The following is a 21,796-nucleotide window of genomic DNA, read 5'->3' as shown; positions in this document are numbered from 1 at the left end:
GTAACCCCAATAGGATATAACTTCTTCAAACACCAAGAACTAACATGCAAATGATTAGAAGTAGCATGCAACCATAGATTTGGACATGCAATTGATTAGAAACAACATGCAACCACCAAATTATGACATGCAAGATCTGGTTAGTTGTCAAAATTGACATGCAAGATCTGGGTAGTTGTCAAAACTGACATGCAAACTTCTACAACCACCAAATTCACCAAGAACTAACATGCAAATGATTAGAAGTAGCATGAAACAATAGATTTGGACATGCAACTGATTAGAAGCAACATGCAACCACCAAATTATGACATGCAAGATCTGGGTAGTTGTCAAAACTGACATGCAAGATCTGGGTACTTGTCAAAACTGAAATGCAAACTTCTACAACCACCAAATTCACCAAGAACTAACATGAAAATGATTAGAAGTAGCATGCAACCATAAATTTTGACATGCATCCAATTAGAAGCAACATGCAATCATAAATTATGACATGCAAGATTTGGGTAGTTCTCAAAACTGAAATGCAAGATCTGGGTAGTTGTCAAAACTGACCTGCAAACTTCTACAAACCCTCAGGCTGGCAAGATCATGGCTCTGATACCACTGAAATGTCCCCTTTTCTAATTTTTTATGATATTTCCAACCTCTAATCAGATCTTTAAAATCAAACAGCTAATATCCCAAAGATCCACCAAATTCCTCAAGAAACCCCAAATCGGGTATGCTGAAAATAGTGCTAAAAGCTTCACAACTTCACAAATTATTAATAAATCTGAAAATGGAAATTTTTACAGAACTTTCAGCAGCATAACAGCCTACAAATTGAAATTTCCAAATCCGTATAGCCTTTACACAACAGCTCGAAAATGTAGGACCAAAACTATGCTCATCGGGCTCCCGAAATAGCACAAAATATGCCTGAAAACACCACAAAAACACTAATAATCTATCTCAGAAGTTTAATCATGTCCCAATATATATATTTAGCTCTATTTTAACATTTAAAAGTCTGATATACAGCAGCAACCCAAACTGATATGAAATACTCAACTGTAAACACCAAACTCATACAAAAACACACCCGAAAACTCACAAATCTACATTGTTCAGCACAAAGGCAAACTCTGTATGAGCATGCACATGGAATGGCTTCAAACTCCCATCCTTAGCCTTCCTGGAAACCTGCAAACTCCCGTTCTTGGGTCTCCCTGGAAACCTGCAAACTCCCGTTCTTGGGTCTCCTTCTCCACAGGTTTGGCAGCCTCTGAAGAATAACAAAGAATGAGCAAAAATCAAGTTCTCGAATGAGCCCAAAATGCCTCCAAACCCCTTAAAAGAGGGCATAACTGTAACTCACGTCCAAGAGAGGTTAATGAAACTTATTTTAATAATAATTTTCATTTATTAGTCCAACAGTTTCCAAAGATTAACCCCCTTTTTTCGAAACTTCACTTTCTTGGGCCTGCCTGCCTTAGCAAAGATTATTATTTTATTATTATTTGAAAAGGGGACATGACATAACACTGATGAACTATTTTAGGAGTGACAAAGCCCATGTCTTCTTAAATAGACCACTTGAGTCCATTCAAATATCTTGCCAATCTGATGCTTTCATCTTCTACCACCTTGGAACTTAAGCATAGCTTTTGGAATTCTTCAGTATAAGAGTGCACATCCATATCCTTTTGCCTTAGATTTTTTCTCCTCTTATGCAACTATTTTTCATAATCTTTAGGAATGTAGTTTCATTTAATTTTAGCCACCATTCCTTTCCAAGTGACAATGGGACCTTTCCCTTCTTTTTCCCTCTCTGTTTACACAAACTTCCACCAGGTTAGAGTAGTACCTCTTAACTTTGACTTTTTGAGCATTAGAGACACCATCACATTCAAAATGGTTCTCCATTCCTTCAATCCATTCCATGATGAGATCTGGATCCATCTTGCCACTGGATAGAGGAATGCCTTCCAAGGCTTTGTTGTTTATTGCCCTGATTGCCTTCAAGAAAGGCTCTTATGGTAAAATAGGGTCTGTTGTTGGAGTTTCTTCTTCCAACTCAATGTCTTTCTCTTTAGCTTCCTTCTCTTCTTTCTGCTCCATCTTGTCCTTGACTTTATCAGTTGTGTTTTGGACCTCGCTCAACAATTGTTCAAGTTGCACCAATCTTTCTCTCAAAGATCTGTTGTCTTCCTCCTGCTCTTCTACTTTCTTTTCTTATTCTTTGACCTTCTTGGCTAACTCAACATTGGTCACCATTGTGCTATAACCACTGAATTCACTAGGTGACAACATTCACCTTACTTTGCACTGGCTTTCTTCCCACACCTTTGCAAGCTTTTATACCAATATGATGGGGAGGTAAGGATAAACTTGCTAGTCTATGCCTCTAATCCTCAACTAGGATCTTGGTGTTCTCGTGACACCTATGATGGTCTGTAGGATTCCTTGTCCACTCATGAATCCCCTAACTTTCCCTAATCTACCCACCAAGTTAAACTAACTCATCTTTCAACATTACAAGCTTTGATCTTTAGTACCTACTCCTTACATTGGCTCATTAGGGTATTTTAGGATTCCAACTCCTTCCAACCTCTAATAGTGGATTTGGTGAGTTCCAAAAATTTTTGGGATCATTGAACACCTTTACAATGCATTGGCAAGATTGGGTTTTCACTCGATTGTAGGGTTTCTTGACAATAGGGCTACTAGAGGAGCCCTAATTAGGCCTCCCTCCAAATTTGTAGGGAATTCGACACCCTTTCCACAAAGAATCACCACTCCTATTCTAAAGTACATTTGGTCCTAATGACCCATGCTAAAGGATTTGTGGGGTCTCAGACTTCTAAAAGGCCATACAGTGCCTTTGGCAAATTTGAGGGTTTTAAGGATTTGGGGGACTCTTCACTGTCCTGGTCTTCAATAGTGCCTTTCCAAGGCTCATCAAACCTTCTCCTTCACAATACTACACCTTAAAAACACTCCTCTTCACTTCCTTGGAAAGACTGGTCTTGGAACTCCTTCCTCTGTCACCTGGAGCACTTTTTTTTGCCACTTGGAGCACTTTTTTTGCTGACTGCTCCTAGTCGGGCAATGTCAAGCTCACCTAAAGCTTTGTCAAAATATTATTTGCACCTGAATTTTGGGCCCCTAATTGCACATATATATACAAGGTAGGGTCTATACTACCTGATCCCAAAGTTCCATGGAGTTACCACAGTGGGGATAGGAGCTACATGCCCTACTTCATCAATTCTTCCAAACTAAACAATGGACTGTCAAGCCTATCAAACCAAAGAAATACAAACTAAACAACCAAAACCTAAACTAGATATTGATAAATGAAGTAAAAAAAACACAATATAATTACACAATCATAAGATTACAACAGCAACACGCTACTCTAACACTTCAAGCAACAAAAATGATTGTTAAATACAGTTCTTGTATACACAGTATGTTGTTTCTGTACATTTGTCATACATACTAATTGCCAACCCTTAAATTTGGGTTCCTCATGACCTTTATATTCTTCTCCTCAGAGTGAGTGTCTAGTTAGGGCTATTTATCCTCTTAGCATGGTTGGGTGACTCAAAGAGGAAAAGTTCTTGAGCAACTTTTTGTTGACCAAGCAATTTTTGCTCTTACATTACTAAGACCATTTCTAGGTCTTCCCAAGGAATTATTGGGCTTAAAACTCAAAAAAATACACCTCCTAAGACCTCTAAGCACACATTTATGCAAAGATCTCAAGATGACAACTTTTGAGCAACTTTTTATTTCTCAAGCAAGTTTTGTCATTACACTCAAATGACCAAAATATAGGTCCTCCTAAGGCACACATGTGCTCATATTGCAACAAAAAAACCTATTCCAAATTTATAACTCATAGAAAATCAATGTCCTCAAGATGACAACATACACTAAGGCATTATGCTACTTACAAGGACCAACTGAACTTCTAGGAACTAGACTAGACCTAAACACACAAAATGAGCTTTAAGCTCTTATTTTACTTACATGATTCTTGTAAGAAGTTCAACACACAAAAAAAAGTGATGGTGGGAGCCCTTGGAAGGGTGCTCCTACACCATGAAGCAAAGATTGATAAAGTTGAATCAAGGATTGAAGTTTGATAGGTACTACCTCCTCATGATCGAAATCAAAATGAGATAGAGGAGAAACAAGAAATTGATAAATTTCATCAAATCGAACTAAAGATAAGGTTCTTGATGTAAGATGAAATATATAAGGATCATAGAACCAAGGTATATCATCAAGGATGAAAGATTATACCCCAAAGTAGAATTAGAAGAAAAGAAGTGGGGTTAAAGTGAATGGAAGATAGAAGTTTGGAAGAGGTAGAAAGAAATGCCAAGAAGACAGAGAATTTTCCTTAAGAAAGAGAATGCCCCAAAATCAATCAATTGTTTAAGATAGAAAATATTGATTTAGATCATGAAAGAAAATAAGGAAATGGAGATCAAACATGACTGCAGTTGATAAAAAGTCCACAAGAAAGATGGAGGAAAACTCTCTCAAATTCATAATGCAACCTAAAAATGCAAATTAACATGAAGTCTAACAATGCAAGCTACATGAAAATACAAAAGTGTACTTGCAATAGAGCAACTATAACATAGGATTTTGTGTTCAACATTCATTAGAGAATGTTAAGGAACTTATTTTGATCATTAGGCCATTATTAACAGACATCAGAAAATCACACAATCATCACTAGTCACAAGCACAACTATGAAGATATGAATGTGATATATATCATATTAGAATGTGGAAAGATTCTAACATAAACATCAAAGACATAAAGGTCAAGATGACTTTGATGTTAGCTCACCCAATTTAATGTAGCAAGACCATGCTCACATCAAGGCATAGATGTCAAGATGACCATAAGAACGATTGTGCAAAAATGGTCAAGGATGATGCCTCAAATCTCCTAAGAATTTCAAGGGGACAACAAGAGACACTCTAGAGTTTCAAGACCACACCCACAAGTGGAAATAAAATAAAAACATTCCCCATGCTCCAAGGATGTAGTCCAAAGGATGCAGTTCATGGTGGGTGCCAAGAATGTGTGCTAAAATGTTAATACACTTCTATGAATCATTATATCCAACATTGCTCAAGAATGAGATCTCAAATGGTGACTCATAGCTCACTATTCATGGAGTGCAAGGGTTATTAATGGAGGCCCTCAGTTTGACCTAGTTTGTGCCCATCCAAGTACATCATAAAATGAGAGATTCAAAGAGGAAAAGCAAGAATGCTAGTCTCCATGATCATCAAATGTGCATGCAAACTAATCTAAATGATAAAAATCCAAAGCAATGCAAGAAAGGAAATCTAATCTATGAAAGGAAATAACAATGCAAGATTAATCTATGAAAGCAACTATCACTCTAAGCTAATATGAAAATGCAAGGATGAAACATGATGATGGAAGCCATGGATGCATGTGAGAAGAAGACAAGAAGAGGGAAGTTGCAGTGAAGCTCCAATGTCCAAACCCTGATGCTCAAACTCCTCCAAAATTGCTCTCCAAACTTGCAACATAACAATACTATATCCATTAACCTTATTATTATTATTATGAAATGAGAAGGAGAGGGCTCCTTATATAGTCAAGTGTGGAGGTGGGAGACTTCTCACAACCAATGTGAGATAATAGGGTTTGATCCATGTGATACAACATTCCACCAATGAGAAAAGAGGAGCATTTGACAAGAAAGTGGAAAGAGGAAAAAAAGAATCTCACTTAGAAATATGTGCATTTAAGTGTAGAGAAAAATAATTTTTATTTTTATTTTTTCCTTTTTTCATCACACAGAGATATTTAAGTGAGGATTTTATTTATTTAATTAAAAGAGGGATTTTATTTTAATTAAAAGGGAATTTATTTTATTTAATTAAAAGGGTGATTTTCTTTTAATTAAATGAGATTATTTTATTTAATTAAAAGAGAAGTTTTCTTTTAATTAAATAAGACTTAGGATAAAAGGATCAAACCTTAGGAAATATTGAAATAATTGAATTAATAATGATTTGATGAAGAAAATTAATTTGAATTGATTTGATAAAATATTGCAAGGCATTGATTCAGGCAATTGATAAATTGATAAATGCGAGCCCATAGTCTAGGCAACTATTTTAGGGTGCATATACATATAATCTACCGATGTGACCTTGAAATAACTCAGGAGACAATATGTATAAAGATCTATTGGCCATAATATTTATAGAATTGTAGAAATAATTCTATTAACATATCAAATAAGTTTAAAGAATTTTTTTTTAATAATTATATACTAATATAATTAAAACTAAACAAAAGACAAATCCTCACCCACTATGAGACACTAGTTTTATATCATATAAAATTGTTTTTGTACAAACTAGCTTACATATATTTATTTTATTTTTAAAATGATTAGATTTAGAAATTAACTTGAAAATATAATTATCATATTTACAATCCATTAGGGGAGAGGACCCGATACTTAACACCCTAACTTCACGCTTATCAAAATCCTATGTGAAAATTTCAAATCACTCCTAGTTTTTTACAATAGCTTCTTTAGCAAGTCATCTACTTATAACTAAGGTTTCAAGTCCACATCACCTATTATGATGCCACATCAGCATGCTTTTTACCAAGTTGTCCAAAACAACCTAAATAAAAAGTGAGATCAATGGTCATCCATAAAGGGTACCCATACTTGCACAACTGATGTGACTATTGATCTCAAATTGGTTTTGAAAAATTAGTGTCAACACACTTAAGTAATTTACTTAGTTCATGTCGAACTAGTAATACATGTCAAGCACAACATGTAAATATTAGAAAATGTCAATCTATAGTGAGTGTCGAGCCACTCATGTGTCGAGTCACTCAAGTGCCAAGCAAATAGACCATGCCGAGTGATTCAAGAGCTGAGCAAATAGTGGATGCCAAGCAATGTAGGTGTCGAGTCATAGTATTAAGATCAATACATGCCATGTATCAAAGACTTCATATGTCGAGTGACATAGTTTTGACATATTTGTTTGTAATGGCACAAACACCTATGTAAACCATTTTTGAGCCAACTTAAAGGTAAATTATGATATTTTGGAGATAAGAAAAAATCTATAATTGGATTCCCTATGCAATTACATGCAGCCAATCAAAAAAAGGGAAGGATTAAGTGGAAAAATGGATGAATCTTAGTCGTAGATTCATACCTAACCCTAAGCCACCAAAGTCTTCTTAAGGAAGATGAAAACCCTAAACTATTTATCGATGAAGGAGAGTTGAAGGAGCAAAAAGGATAGTTTGCATGCTTAGACAGAGCATTCAAGGTGACTTAGAAGTTATGAAGAGAGAGTGAATTGCATAATCAATTAGAGAAAAACAGAGGATAGAGAAAATGATACAACATTGAAACATCTGAACAATAAGGATCAAGAAGACATTATATAGAGGTGATATATTATCAGGCAAGCAAGTGCTAATCACAAGATCTATGTTGAGACATTTTAATAGGTGATTTCAGTCAAATCTCTTAATAGAGTAGTCTTAACATGTTGTATGAAATCCTTTAATAGGGTGCTTACTTAGTTTTAAGTTGAAGTCATCTAACAAGGCACACTTCTAATAGGGTGTTGAAATCCTCTAACAAGGTGAGACCTAATAGTCTCTGTAAGCATTAAATAGGGTAGACCTTTCATAGGGTAGATCATGTTTCATGGTCAAAACATTGTAACCTTCATTAGATACAATTTATTGCCATAGTAGTGAAGAATTGTGGGTGTCATCCCCACCCCAGTTTTACCTTCTCACTTGGAGGGATTATGGGTAATCATATATGATGTTATGTGTGTGAATGCTTACATGTTCATATGATTTAGATGTATATGATTTATATGTTATTTAAGTTTACTCATTAAATGCATGAGATGGATGTATGGTGAAAGTTTTATGGGTCCAAGTTTAAACTACTGATTCACCACCCACTCTTAGAAGTTTACCTTTCCTATTGTAATTCAAACAATTGGTATTAGAGCCCTGTTCTCTAAACGAGATTCTTTGTAGCTTTGACAAAAGATCTTGAAATGGAAGTCTACAAGTTGGGAAAGACCATTGAGAACTAGGAGATTGAAATACATCTCATACTACATCAACTGAATGAAGCAAGAGAGGAATTAAAGAAATCCTTGAAGAGAAGGAAAGAAATTGCTATTGCGGAGAATGACACACAATACAAAGAGATAGACACTACCAAGCTATTTGCAGATGGAAACTCCAATGAATTTGATGCACCAGTTGTAGATCTAATGGACAAGAATAGAGTCCAAGCTGAGGAAATAAAAAATCTCAAATTAGGGCAAGAATCACAAGCCATATTGTTATGTGAAGTGGTTGAACAAAAGAAGAAAGCCATGGAAGACAAAGCCATGATTAAAGAAGACAAAAGAATCATGGCCAACAGACTGGAAGAGAAGTCATTAGAGCTAATCAAGATTTCCAACATGCAATTGGATACTCTAATTCAAATGAAGAATGCCAACTATGGATTAAATGTCAAGGACATTGAGATAACTACATTAAAGTTGCAAAATGAACAATTGCAGAATGACCTAAATAGAGAAAAGAAATTTGTTGAAAGTTTAAACAAACCAAATGAAGCCATCAAATACTTTGAGAAATTATTGAGATCTCCTAAATCCAAGAATGATACATCAAGACTGGGATATACAAGTACTAAAGAAGGAGAGTCATGCAAGAGTGCAGAAGAAAGGAACACCAAAGGTAAGAACTCCAAACCTACTTGTCATAATTATGGTGAGAAAGGACATACTGCTAATGTGTGCAAGAGCAAGATTGCAAATCAAAATGTCAAGTCTAAGAACATGAATGTAGAATTAGGACTATGCATATACAAAAATTTGAAGTATATTGCTACAACTGTCAAAAGTGTGGACATAGAGCTTTTGAATGCAAATCCAAACCCATGTAGTCATCAAACAAGCAAATAAAGATAAGGAACAATGGAAACTCTTACAACTAGGATTATAATACAAGATATAGCTATCAAAGATGGACATGTTCCTTAGAATTATATTAGGACACACTTCAGTGGTAATTTAAAAAGGTGGTTGAGCCAAACCACATGTTTCAACTATTTGAAGACTAGTCATATTAGTAGGTATTGCCCAACTAGGTCAAAGGCACCAAGTTGTGAATTTGATAAAGGCAAAGGCAAGGAAAAAGTTGAACACATCATAGATGAGATGAAAAAGACATGGAAGAGAAGGTTGATTGTAGCACATCAAATGGAGAAGGGATCTCTTCACCCAATGGTTCAAGTGATCACACCTCATCAAACTAAACAATCAAGAGGTATGTGGGATTGATATTTAAAGGCTGTATCATACATTAGTTTCAAAAAGGAATTAGTATTGAAAATACTATATTAGCATGAACAAAGATGCAAGATATTGTTAGAAATTCAAGATAAACCTTTAATTTTTTCATGAAAAGTTTTCTATGTATGTTGAGTGGAATGCTAGAAGATGTCGAGCTAGCAATCTAGCTAGTTGATGTCAAACTTGTAGAGGTTGTCGAGTGATGGAAATATCAATGGATGCCAAGTGAACCTAAAATTGGTTAATGCTGAGCTTAAAACTATGTAAGCACTTAACATTCAATGCAAGGGTTTTAAAGGGTATTTAATTGATTTTAGCTCAATCTTCATCATTTCAAATTTGAGAAAGAGCAAGCAGAGCAGAAGGTGATTTGGAAAGTCATTCAAAATATTTGCAAAAGATTCTAGCAATGATCTCACATCAGTTCGTCAGATCTCCTAAGGTATTTATCAAGAGCTGAGCTATGTAGTTTTAATTTCCATAAATCCTAGTTTGACACAATGATGTCGAGTTTGAAAAATGTTGAAGGGAAGGAAGTTTTAAACATTTAGTTAGTGAGTAATAAAGTTAAAAGCCCATGTTTAAAGCCATTCCTGACATCACATATAAACAAGACCCTTCTGGTGCATTGTCAATGATCCTGCCAAATGTAATAATGATACAAGATGTGAGAAAATGTTATAACTAGTAGATATGAAGCCTTGGCAACATGGAAATCAGAGGTGCATACAACAGGTTATGTGAAAATGGTGTTTTGAAAGAAGAGTACAAAATTGTTGAGAAAAAGGGTTTAACACGAGCCTTAGATTTTCCAAATGTATTTAAGATAGAGTGGATATGAATAGTGTTGAGCCCTATTCATGATGGTTCTTTATGGTTGGACGGCATACCTATCAAAATTACCAAAAGAATAATTCATAAGGTTGTTGGTTACGTAACCCTAGATCGACCTAAGACACTAAGAAGTGATTCCAAGGAAGTGATTGAGAAGAATACTAGAGTTATCTAGAATGAAAGAGGTATGACAGTAGACACAATTACTGATCTTCTTATTAAATTTTCTATAAAGGTTGTATCACACAAGTTCTATCAATCTAGTAGATTGAATAGTGTACCTTGTATAGCTATGGATGTTGGATATATGATTGTCAAGAAAGATCATACATATGATCTAGCAGAACTATAATTATAGCAACTGATGGAGAACCTTGGAGCAATCAGGAAAACAAAGAGTGCAGAATGCAAATTTGGTTCAATATTGATTTTTATATTCTTTTATGTACATAATGCATTCTCTTCATTTAGTACTATTGGTTGGAAGACCAACAGATCAATTGCAGTGTAGATTTGTGAATACATTGAGCAGCTAGGAGAAAATTTTGAATCCTTAATGACTAGTTACTTTGAAGATTTCAAAAATTCAACGAAGCAGAGATTAAGGATACCAGTATCTTTGGTTGAAAAGCATTATAATGATGTATGTTTTCTTGTGGATGTTGATTACACATTTGTGCAAGCTGCCACACCAAGGGTAAGATGGTTAAGACCCTTAGGTTATGAAATCAATGTGGATCAAGCCTCTGTAACCATCGCAACCTTACTTGTAGAGGAGGTTGTGTGCTAGAAAATGTGACCTGCAAGAAGCATAGGTTAACAAACAAACACTAGTTTAAAACCTTCAAAATGCATCAAACATTCACCAAAATGCAAGGAATAAATATTAACTAATGCTTGCTTGGGTTTTGCAACCCTAAGCAACCAACAAATCCAACCTTCTAGCCACCTCTATAGCTCAACAAAGGCACCCATAAGAGGCCTTGTTCGTGTGTTAAGATGGGGGTATATTCGGTGTGCTCTCCCAAACACAACAAAAGTATGAATCTCTTGAATGATTATGCAAATGTGAGTGCAAATGCAATATGAACGTATGCTAAATGAGATGAGGAATACCTCAAGAAATGGCTATGGAAATAGCCATACTTGAGGGTATTCAATGATAAAATGTGAAATGTAACCAAGAAACTAATGAAATGTGCAAGCTAAACTAAGATGAAGATGCTAATGCATGAAGAAACTAGATTAACAATTCATGAAGCAAACTAAATCAGCTACCAAATTGTTAGTATGATTTTAAAAATCTCTATGCAAATCAAGCTACAATGCAAAACTCTAAGCATGAAAACTCAAAACTCAAAATGGCATGATAACAATACAAAAATGGGAGATGAAAATGCTTGAGACAAGCCCTCTATTTATAGGCTTGAGGGAGGGCTTGGTGAGGTGGCATCCAAGTAGGTGCCACATAAGGTGACATGCAAGCCATGCAAATGGTCAAGAATTCAAAGTTTGCTCACACATGTGTGAGCAAACTTGAGAAGAAGAGTAGGAGACAAGAGTGTGTAGGCATGCCATCTCACATGTGTGAGAACACTCTTAGGCTAATGAGGGGGATTAGGGAGATGATTAGGAATGATTAAGTGGGATTAGAGAAAAAATAGGCTTAAGAAGATGAAAATGATGGTTATAGGCTAGGCTCTAGGTTATGCTTAAGATTAAATTAAATGAGATTTAATTTAATCATGGGTTTAGAGGAATTAATGGGATGTGAGGGTTTAAATAAATAAAATTTATTTAAAAGGGGGGGAGACATGGAGGATCATGTGTTAAATTAATTTAACACACTAGAGCTAGGAGTATTTAAATTAAATTTAAATACTTAGGAGAATGAACTTATTTAATTAATTAATATAATTAAATAAGTAGAAGAATGTGAGCAATGTGATTAATTAATCAATAATTAATTACAATGTCACGGGCAATATTAATAAATTAATATAGTCTTTAGGGATGATTTTAAGTTTCTACATTTTGCCCCTCTTTGATGTGATGTCGAGACAACATCATATCAAAGAAAAGAAAATATAGGTTGCCCCAGAGAAGGATAGAAGTCCTAGGAGTTGTGTCAAAGCGACGATAGGGGAGGAGGACCCATGCCCCCTCGAGGAAATGGGGTGAAAATGAGTATATTTTGCCCCATTTTCTCGAAAATAGCCATGGGAAGGAAAGGGGAAAGAGAAAAGGCTTAAAAGATGACCTTGCATGACTTCGTGGTAAGCTTGACATGAAGTGGGGTGAAGTGGATAATGATTAATCTAAATGCAACTTAACTACATGAATGCATGAGATTCAGTTGTGTTCATATGGAGAGCACACCTTATTTTGATTTTGCAAAGGGAGTTATGCATCAAATGCTATAATAGCATAGATGACAAGATTCCTTTGCATGGACTAGACTCTCAACAAAATAGATGTAGGTTTTAGAGTCATGACGAAACAAATGACATATACACACTAGAGAGGTCTGGGCACACCCAAAGTCTTGTTAGGGATCTTGGTGGAAAGTGTGCTAACCCGTTGCCCCTAGTGAGCAATGCATAAGCATAACTCAAAAATTGACAGAGATGTGCTAAAGAATCATGAAAATAGATCATATTGCAAAATGACACGTGTAATCAGGTTAAGCCATTCAAAACATACCAAGATATTGAAGATCGAGGCACACATGTAGAGGCTATCACTGACACACAAAGATAAAATCAACAAAAAGACCTTATGACCAAGTAGTCATTCAGCCCACAGTTCTTGCCATGAACTTGATTCTGAGCGTGCAATTTGTTAAGCCTGTGTAGGAAGGATTCATCCTGTAAGGCAAAATTTGATTGTTTGATTGAATTGTATTGAAATGTTTGTGATTGTTCACTGGAATAGTGTGAAAGGAACAATGTTTTTAAATCATTGAGTCTTAGTGTGAATTTGTGTAAGTTTGTTTGCAATCACTATTTGATAAGCTCAGTTTGATGGGTTGAGGCTCAGTGTCATGAGAGAAATAGAAGAATGTGGATAAGATATGATAAGATAATGAATGAATTGAATTGGAATGGAAGGGTGATGCAAGAGAGAAAATGATAAAGTTCTCTAGAGGAAAATGTGTTGAATGGAAGACTAGAAATTTGATCAAGGTATATGCAAATAGATGAAGGAATTGATTATGGAAATGATTTGAATGAAATAATTAGAAGAAGAGAATATGATTAGATTAGAGGAGAAATGAACTAATTGAAGGATTGGAAGAAGTAAAAATTGATGGAAGGTAGAATGGATTAGAACTAATGACAAGGGATAACCAAGGGATGCAAATGGAGGAAATGCAATGTGAGTTGGTGGATGAAAGGAATGGTGAAAGGATATGAGTGGCCCAAATGATATGGTAGCGAAAAAAATGTGAGGCCAAGGATCAAGGACCATGTTTTGAAGGAGTCCCAATGATGCCCATAGCAAGGATATGAAAATGGAAGGAAATATGGTGGGAAAGGAGGCATGAAAATGGAAAGATGGTACGAAGGCTAGCATATGGAGGAAGAGAAGGCATGTGCTCTACCAAAGCATGTATAGACCTTTTGTTATTGTACCTCTAGTATTGATCACGAACATGGGTATGAAAGTGGAATGAACAAGGGATATGGGAGGGAGGGTATGGAAAAAGGGTAATGATATGAAGGGTATGGATGAAATGGAAGGGATAACCAAGACCAAGGACATATGAAAGGGGGATGGAAGTATGGATGGAAAATGGATGAACATGAGAAGGACGATGGGATGAAAGATATGGATAGCCTGTCAAGATCAAACTTATGGAAGGATTATGGAAGTATATAGGATAATGTATGGATAATGCATAAGGGATATGGAAAGTGAGCATGTGGATGGATGAAAGGAAAGTGAAAGTCAAGATCAAAGATGGAAAAGGATAATGAATGGTGGATGGAAGCTTGGAAGATATGTATGTAAGTTTGGTATGGATGGAGCTTGCCCCCAGTGTAGAGTGCAAGTGGAAGAAGGAAAAGTGAATGGATGGATAAGTGGAATGGGAAGGCAATAAATACATGATAGGAAAATGAAGGGAGAACTCAAGCATCTATATACGTGGATGGTATCCCTTGATATATTTTTCCTTTTTTCTTTTTTTATTTTCAAGGAATTTTTACTATTTGCCCATAGATGTTGGTAGGATAGTGAATGGAGGAAAATGACTTATGAATGGGTGGCAGGAAGATATGGTTGATGGATGCTAAGTTGGAAGGCTTGTGAATGGGTGGATGAAGGAGGTGGAAAGATCATCATTGGCACACACCTTGAAGGGTGGTGGAAAGGAGGAAATTGTGGAGGATATGTGGGAGAAAGTTTGAATTTTGGGATATAGGGACCCAAAATGGAGGAAGGAGATGATGGATTTGGGAAGGTGGATTTGGGTATATAAGGACCCAAAATGGATGTGGAAGCCTTTGGATTAGCCAAATTGGATGTCATTTGGAATCTTTCTTTGAGATTCATTGCTACATTGAGTAGCTTTGGGATCCACAAAAATTTTGCATTTTTGATTTTTAGCCTTTGTAGCCTTTTGATGTTGCTTTGGATCAGATTTTTATTTTCTTGAACATGTTGTTTAGAGGGGACATGTTGATCCTTGTGCTTTTGTGGATTTTTGGCTTTATTCGATTTTTATTGGGCATCCAATTTGCTTCCATTGGCTATGGTAGGGGTGCATGAAGGTAAATGAGATGGAGAGCTTATGGATTGTGAACGTTGGAAGGAAGTCAAGGATGTGTGCCTTTGTTGATCTTTAGTAGGAGCATGAGCGGATGAAGGGGAAAACATGGGTATGGTGGATGGATGTATGTGAGGACCCAAAATGGATGGAAGGGATGAAGGATTTGACTATGGAATATAGGGACCTAGAATGGATGGAAGTGAGGAAGGAATAGGGATATGGATATAAGGTCTTAAAATGGACTTGGAAGATGAATGATGGAAGGCTTTAGGTTTGGAAGGAGGAATTGTGGGAGGTGTACCAACATCTTGAGATAATATTTCTTCAATAGGATGCTTATCCATTTCAACACAAGATACAAGTCCATGTGCATGGGGTTCATGAGTGGATTGGATAGGTGTGATGGGATCGTGTGGAAGATTATGAGGGCTAATGGTATCTTGAGATGGGGTGGGATCATGAAGGGGAAATGAAGGGGTGCTTTGATCTTGACTTAGAAGAGGATCATGGAGTGGAATGCATGGATCATGAGATGGAATAGGATCATTGAATGGAGTGGAGGGAATAGAACCATGAGATGGAGTGATTTGATCTTGACATGGAGGAATATTAATGGATGGAGTGGAAGGAACTTCTGCATGAAGGGGAGGATCTATGGATGCTAACTTGTGAGATGGAATGGAAGTGGTAAGGGGTGTGCTAGATGAAATGCCTTGCTCTTGATTAGGAGGGGGATCGTGAGATGGACTAGGAGGGATAAATGGATCTTGAGGGATAGGAGAAGGATGGGATGGAGAAATGCTCGGATCTAGAGGAGAAGAGGAATCTATAGTGACATGCTTTGGAGGAAGAACTTTGGGTGATTGGCTCTCTTTATTTTGTATTGTACATTTAACCAAGAATTTACGTGAGAAAAACCCATTATGAGGTGGGAATGATGTGGATTTTGGAGGATTAGGATTATGTGAAGGTTGAACCATGGGTAGAGGATTACGTGGAGGGTTGGGGTTGGATGGGACATGAGGACTAGTATCTTCGAAACATGGGGGAAGAGGACACATGGCATGGAAGGTGGCCTCTTTTTGTTGACTTGCTAAGAGATAATTCTTTAGTTGCTCTATTTCCATGGCAAGGGCATTTGTGTTCGAGGAATTGTGTGAGCTATGAATGGAATTGTATGGAGTTGAAGGATAATGAGGTGGATTTCCCTTGTCAAAGGTAGAAGAATAATAAACATTAGATGGATGAGAGTTGGATATGAATTTTTGAGGATGAATTTGATATGTAGGTTGAATGGGAGGTAGAACTCCATATTGTCTTTGAAGATTGTCAACCATTTGATTAAGCAAATTCAGATCCATAGATGTTAGAAGAAGAGTGACGAAAGATTTGATATGAACTTAGGACTAAAAGCTTTGGACTTTGTGTTGATTTGATTTGAATTTGATATTGATTTGATTGAATTTGATTGGATTTGATTTGATGTTGATTGGATATGATGTGATTGAATTAGGGTTTGATTTGATTTGATAAAAACCTTATCAGATTGCAAACAAGTGAATACGAGATTTGAATTAAAGTCCAATGTTTATGAAAATGCTCCTATGACCAAAGTAGAATATTTGATGAAAAGTTGAATTAGAGGAAGACGAATGAAATTAGGAAGATGGATTATGGAGGAATATGTAAATGAATTAAATTAGAAATTGATTAGAAATGACTGAATTTGACAAGGGATTGGATTAGAATGATGATGACATGAAGGATTGAATTATGAATGCATTATGAGATTGGCGGAGGAAATTGGATCTAGATGATGATGAAGCATGACTAGGATGAAGATTAGGAAGTAGATTGATTGATTAGGAAGACAAAGAAATGATGTGGACAAAGAGCGATGATCAAGGAATGGTTTGAATGATGAAGACAAGAGATGTGTGAGGGTGATGACTTTGATGATGTGGAATTGATGTGGACAACTTGACTAAGAGGACCTAAACCAAGACTTGTTTTTGTTGTTTTTGAAATTGTTTTTGATTTTTTTTGGATTTTTGAAGTTTTATGATTTTTTTGGATTTTATGTTTTACAATGTTTTTGGATTATTCAAATTTGAGATGCAAATCAGGAAAACAACTGATGGAGAACCTTGGAGAAATCAGTAAAACAAAGAGTGTACAATGCAAATTTGGTTCAATATTGATTTTTATATTCTTTTATGTACATAACACATTCTCCTCATTTAGTACTATTGGTTGGAAGACCAATAGATCAGTTGCAGTATAGATTTGTGAATACATTGAGCAGCTAGGAGAAAATTTTGAATCCTTAATGACTAGTTACTTTGAAGATTTCAAAAAGTCAATGAAGCAGAGATTAAGGATACCAGTATCTTTGGTTGAAAAGCATTATAATGATGTATGTTTTCTTGTGGATGCTGATTACACATTTGTGCAAGCTGCCACACCAAGGGTAAGATGGTTAAGACCCTTAGGTTATGAAATCAATGTGGATCAAGCCTCTGTAACCATCACAACCTTACTTGTAGAGGAGGTTGTGTGCTAGAAAATGTGACCTGCAAGAAGCATGGGTTAACAAACAAATACTAGTTTAAAACTTTCAAAATGCATCAAACATTCACCAAAATGCAAGGAATAAATATTAACTAATGCTTGCTTGGGTTTTGCAACCCTAAGAAACCAACAAATCCAACCTTCTAGCCACCTCTACAGCTCAACAAAGGCACCCATAAGAGGCCTTGTTGGTGTGTTAAGATGGGGGTATGTTTGGTGTGCTCTCCCAAACACGACAAAAGTATGAATCTCTTGAATGATTATGCAAATGTGAGTGCAAATGCAATATGAACGTAGGCTAAATGAGATGAGGAATACCTCAAGAAATGGCTATGGAAATAGCCATACTTGAGGGTATTAATGATAAAATGTGAAATGTAACCAAGAAACTAATGAAATGTGCAAGCTAAACTAAGATGGAGATGCTAATGCATGAAGAAACTAGATTAACAATGCATGAAGCAAACTAAATCAGCTACCAAATTGTTAGTATGATTTTAAAAATCTCTATGCAAATCAAGCTACAATGCAAAACTCTAAGCATGAAAACTCAAAACTCAAAATGGCATGATAACAATACAAAAATGGGAGATGAAAATGCTTGAGACAAGCCCTCTATTTATAGGCTTGAGGGAGGGCTTGGTGAGGTGGCATCCAAGTAGGTGCCACATAAGGTGACATGCAAGCCATGCAAATGGTCAAGAATTCAAAGTTTGCTCACACATGTGTGAGAAAACTTGAGAAGAAGAGTGGGAGACAAGAGTGTGTAGGCATGGCATCTCACACATGTGTGAGCACACTCTTAGGCTAATGAGGGGGATTAGGGAGATGGCGAGGAATGATTAAGTGGGATTAGAGAAGAAATAGGCTTAAGAAGAAGAAAATGATGGTTATAGGCTAGGCTCTAGGTTATGCTTAAGATTAAATTAAATGAGATTTAATTTAATCATGGGTTTGGAGGAATTAATGGGATGTGAGGGTTTAAATAAATAAAATTTATTTAAAAAGGGGGGAGACATGGAGGATCATGTGTTAAATTAATTTAACACACTAGAGCTAGGAGTATTTAAATTAAATTTAAATGCTTAGGAGAATGAACTTATTTAATTAATTAATATAATCAAATAAGTAGAAGAATGTGAGTAATGTAATTAATTAATCAATAATTAATTACAATGTCACAGGCAATATTAATAAATTAATAGTCTTTAGGGACGATTTTAAGTGTCTACAGAGGTAGAAAAAACTACTAAAGTCTTTGGAAACTATGAGATGGTAAAATCCAAAATTGCCATGGAATTAAAAACTGCCTCTACAATCAAGAAGAAGGACAAGCTAGTAAAGAAACTAAAAGAAAAATTTGGAGAGGGTGCTGAGGAGGAAGAGGAAGAAGGAGAGGATGAAGAGGATGAAGAAACTCAAGCACAAGAACCTCTAGCTTTGACACAAGGTATGGAAGAAGATAAAGAAGAGGAGGAGATTGAAGGTGCTGAGGGAGAAGAAGTCGAGGAAGCACCTACTCCTATCAAGCAAAAGAAAAGGAAAGCCAAGGCACAACCTATGGAAAGGACCAAGAAACTTGCCAAACCAAGTCAACTAAAGCCCATTGCACCTACAACAAGAGCTAGCACATGTGCTATAGCACAAAAGGCCAAAGAAAAGACAAAGCAAATAGAACAAGGAGGTCAAGAGCAAAAGAGACCAAAAAGGAAATATGTGGCACAACTAGATTTTGATGAAGAGAAGACAAAGTCAAGTGACAACAACCAATTCAAGGTGGTGAGTCAAAATCCTCTCTTAGATCTTGAAAATCTATGTGAAAATGTTAAAAGCAATGCACATCTATCAGGTTTTAGACATGTTGATTTTGATAAATTGGGTAAAGGGGAGAAAAACCAAGTGGAAGAGGCCCTATATTCCATGATGTCAAAATTCAAGACAACACCTATGGAATTTGTCAACTCTGTACCAAAAATTCTATATGACATAGTTGAGCAAAAGTGACATCACTGTCTAAATGTGGAAAGACAAATCAGAGAGACAACACTAGCCCAAGTGATACCTAAATTGACAAAGGAATAAATTGCTAGGGCTGTAAAGAAATATGCAGTTAGGTTCACACCTAAATACAAAACCTTTAACATTTTACAAAATAATATTGAAGATGTTGTGAAGAAATCAACTCACATATGAAAACTCATTTATGGGTTAACCATAGTGAAGAAAGGAGAAACTAGACCTTTAGAGGTTAAAGATGATGAAAAAGATAACATAGTTGGAGGTGAAACATAAATGAAAGAAGATGACAAGGCAACATCTGAGCCTGAGCAACAAGAAGAACAAAGTGTGCATGACACACAATTGCCAAATGTCAGTCCTCCCCATGACATAACCAGGACAACTAAAACTATAATTGTAAAGGATGTCTCTAATATTTCATCTCAGAACATCAATCCTCTTACTAAAGAAGATTTAAAGAGAATATTGGATCAATCTACATTGTAGGCCAAACATTGTGGCAATCCTGTTTTGGTTAGTGTAGAACTACAAAAGTCAATAACTAATGTTACAAGGGAAAAGGTGAATCCACAAGAACCACCTTCTATCATCCCTTCAGTTACTAATGTATAACCTTTGGTTCAAATACCTGAAGTTACATCTACCAAGGTTGAAACAATTGTCAAGGTTGATACAATTGAGAAGAAAGCAGAAGAGAAAGTCATCACCATAGGATAGAAAGAAATAGGTCAAATAGACTCATTTGCACCTACAACACAAGGACTAGGTGCTAGTCAAGTCATGGTAGTAGACCAAGGCAAGCCTGAAGAGAGTAAGCTAACACCTAAGGTGAAGGAACAAGTGGTCGTTCAAGCTCTGGTAGCTTTACCAGCATCTGGCACTCCTTCCTCACAAACTCTTCAGAAGCTGAGCATAGAAGCTATTCTATTGCAAATCTCAGTGCCAAGCCCAAGCTCATAAAAGGTTGAAAAGGTCAATAATTATGGAGATATAAGCCTTGATGAACAAATTATTATACCAAAATATGACTATGATACTATGACATTAGAACAAATAGGCATACTATAGTAAGCCTTAGAAAGAAAAAATCATCAAGAAATGCTTAGGAGAGAACACAGGTAGAAGCAAGTACTTCAAGACATTAAGGAAATCTTTTTAGATGCATTTAGTTTGCCAACTCCTGAAGAGACCAAGCCACTAATGGAACAACTAATAGATATAATGGAAAATGTTAGTCATGAAGACCTTGATACAAAAGCCAAAATATTAGAATGGTCAGAAAAGAAGTTCCAAAATAAGGTGAATGAGAAAATATCTGATGAGATAGCACTAACACAAGTTGCATTGGCAACTAAGGTTGAGGATGTGAAGAAGGTACTTAAGAACATCTTTTCATTATACACAAAACTATGCAATCCAACACTCTCATCCAAGAGACCAGGAGTCGCATTCTGAGCTTGGAGAGCCAAATTTCTGCATTAGGTGCAAGACTACCAACAAATCTAGCTCAGAATGAGAAGCATTTTAGGACATTACTTCAAACACAGAGTTAGTTAGCTATATTGACAGTAGATAAGGATAACATAAGAGCTAAACTGATAAGCATTCAAGCAACCCTCACCTCGCAAATGGAAATGTTGCATAAGGAGCTAGGTATGTTGAAACTCTATTGAAGAAAGACCCCAATCTTTCTACTTTAGATGGTCTAGTCCACCTTGCTTCTGAGCTTGCAATCCAACTCAAGTCATTAGATGTTGCATGTGATAATTGGGATGCTGCCCTCAAGATCATATTGGATGTCCATAAATCATTTTTGGACAAACACACAATAAGTGTATAGCCCATTTGACATAAGTGTTAAAAAGGGGGAGAAATAGAAAGGGGGATCATAGTAGCATGTAATGTCCCTGTCTTTTATTTAATTAATTATTGTATTACAAGGGAGAAGCTTCTAGAATGTGTATTAATTATTGGAAAGGGGGAAGCCTCTAGTAACTTAATTTTCTAGAAGCACAATTAATTATTGTATTGCAAGGGAGGAGTTTATAGAGAGTGCATTAATTATTGGAAGGGGGAAGCTTCTAGTACTTGCAATTAATTAATATTTGATTTCCTTCTGGAAGGGTGTAGGAAAAGTACAAATAGAGGTGGGAGAGTCATTATCGAGCA

This window comes from Cupressus sempervirens, chromosome 1 (genome assembly GCF_028749045.1).
Source record: "Cupressus sempervirens isolate cs-2001-9-10 chromosome 1, ASM2874904v1, whole genome shotgun sequence".
Classification (NCBI taxonomy): Eukaryota; Viridiplantae; Streptophyta; class Pinopsida; order Cupressales; family Cupressaceae; genus Cupressus; species Cupressus sempervirens.
This window is presented reverse-complemented; position numbering follows the sequence as displayed.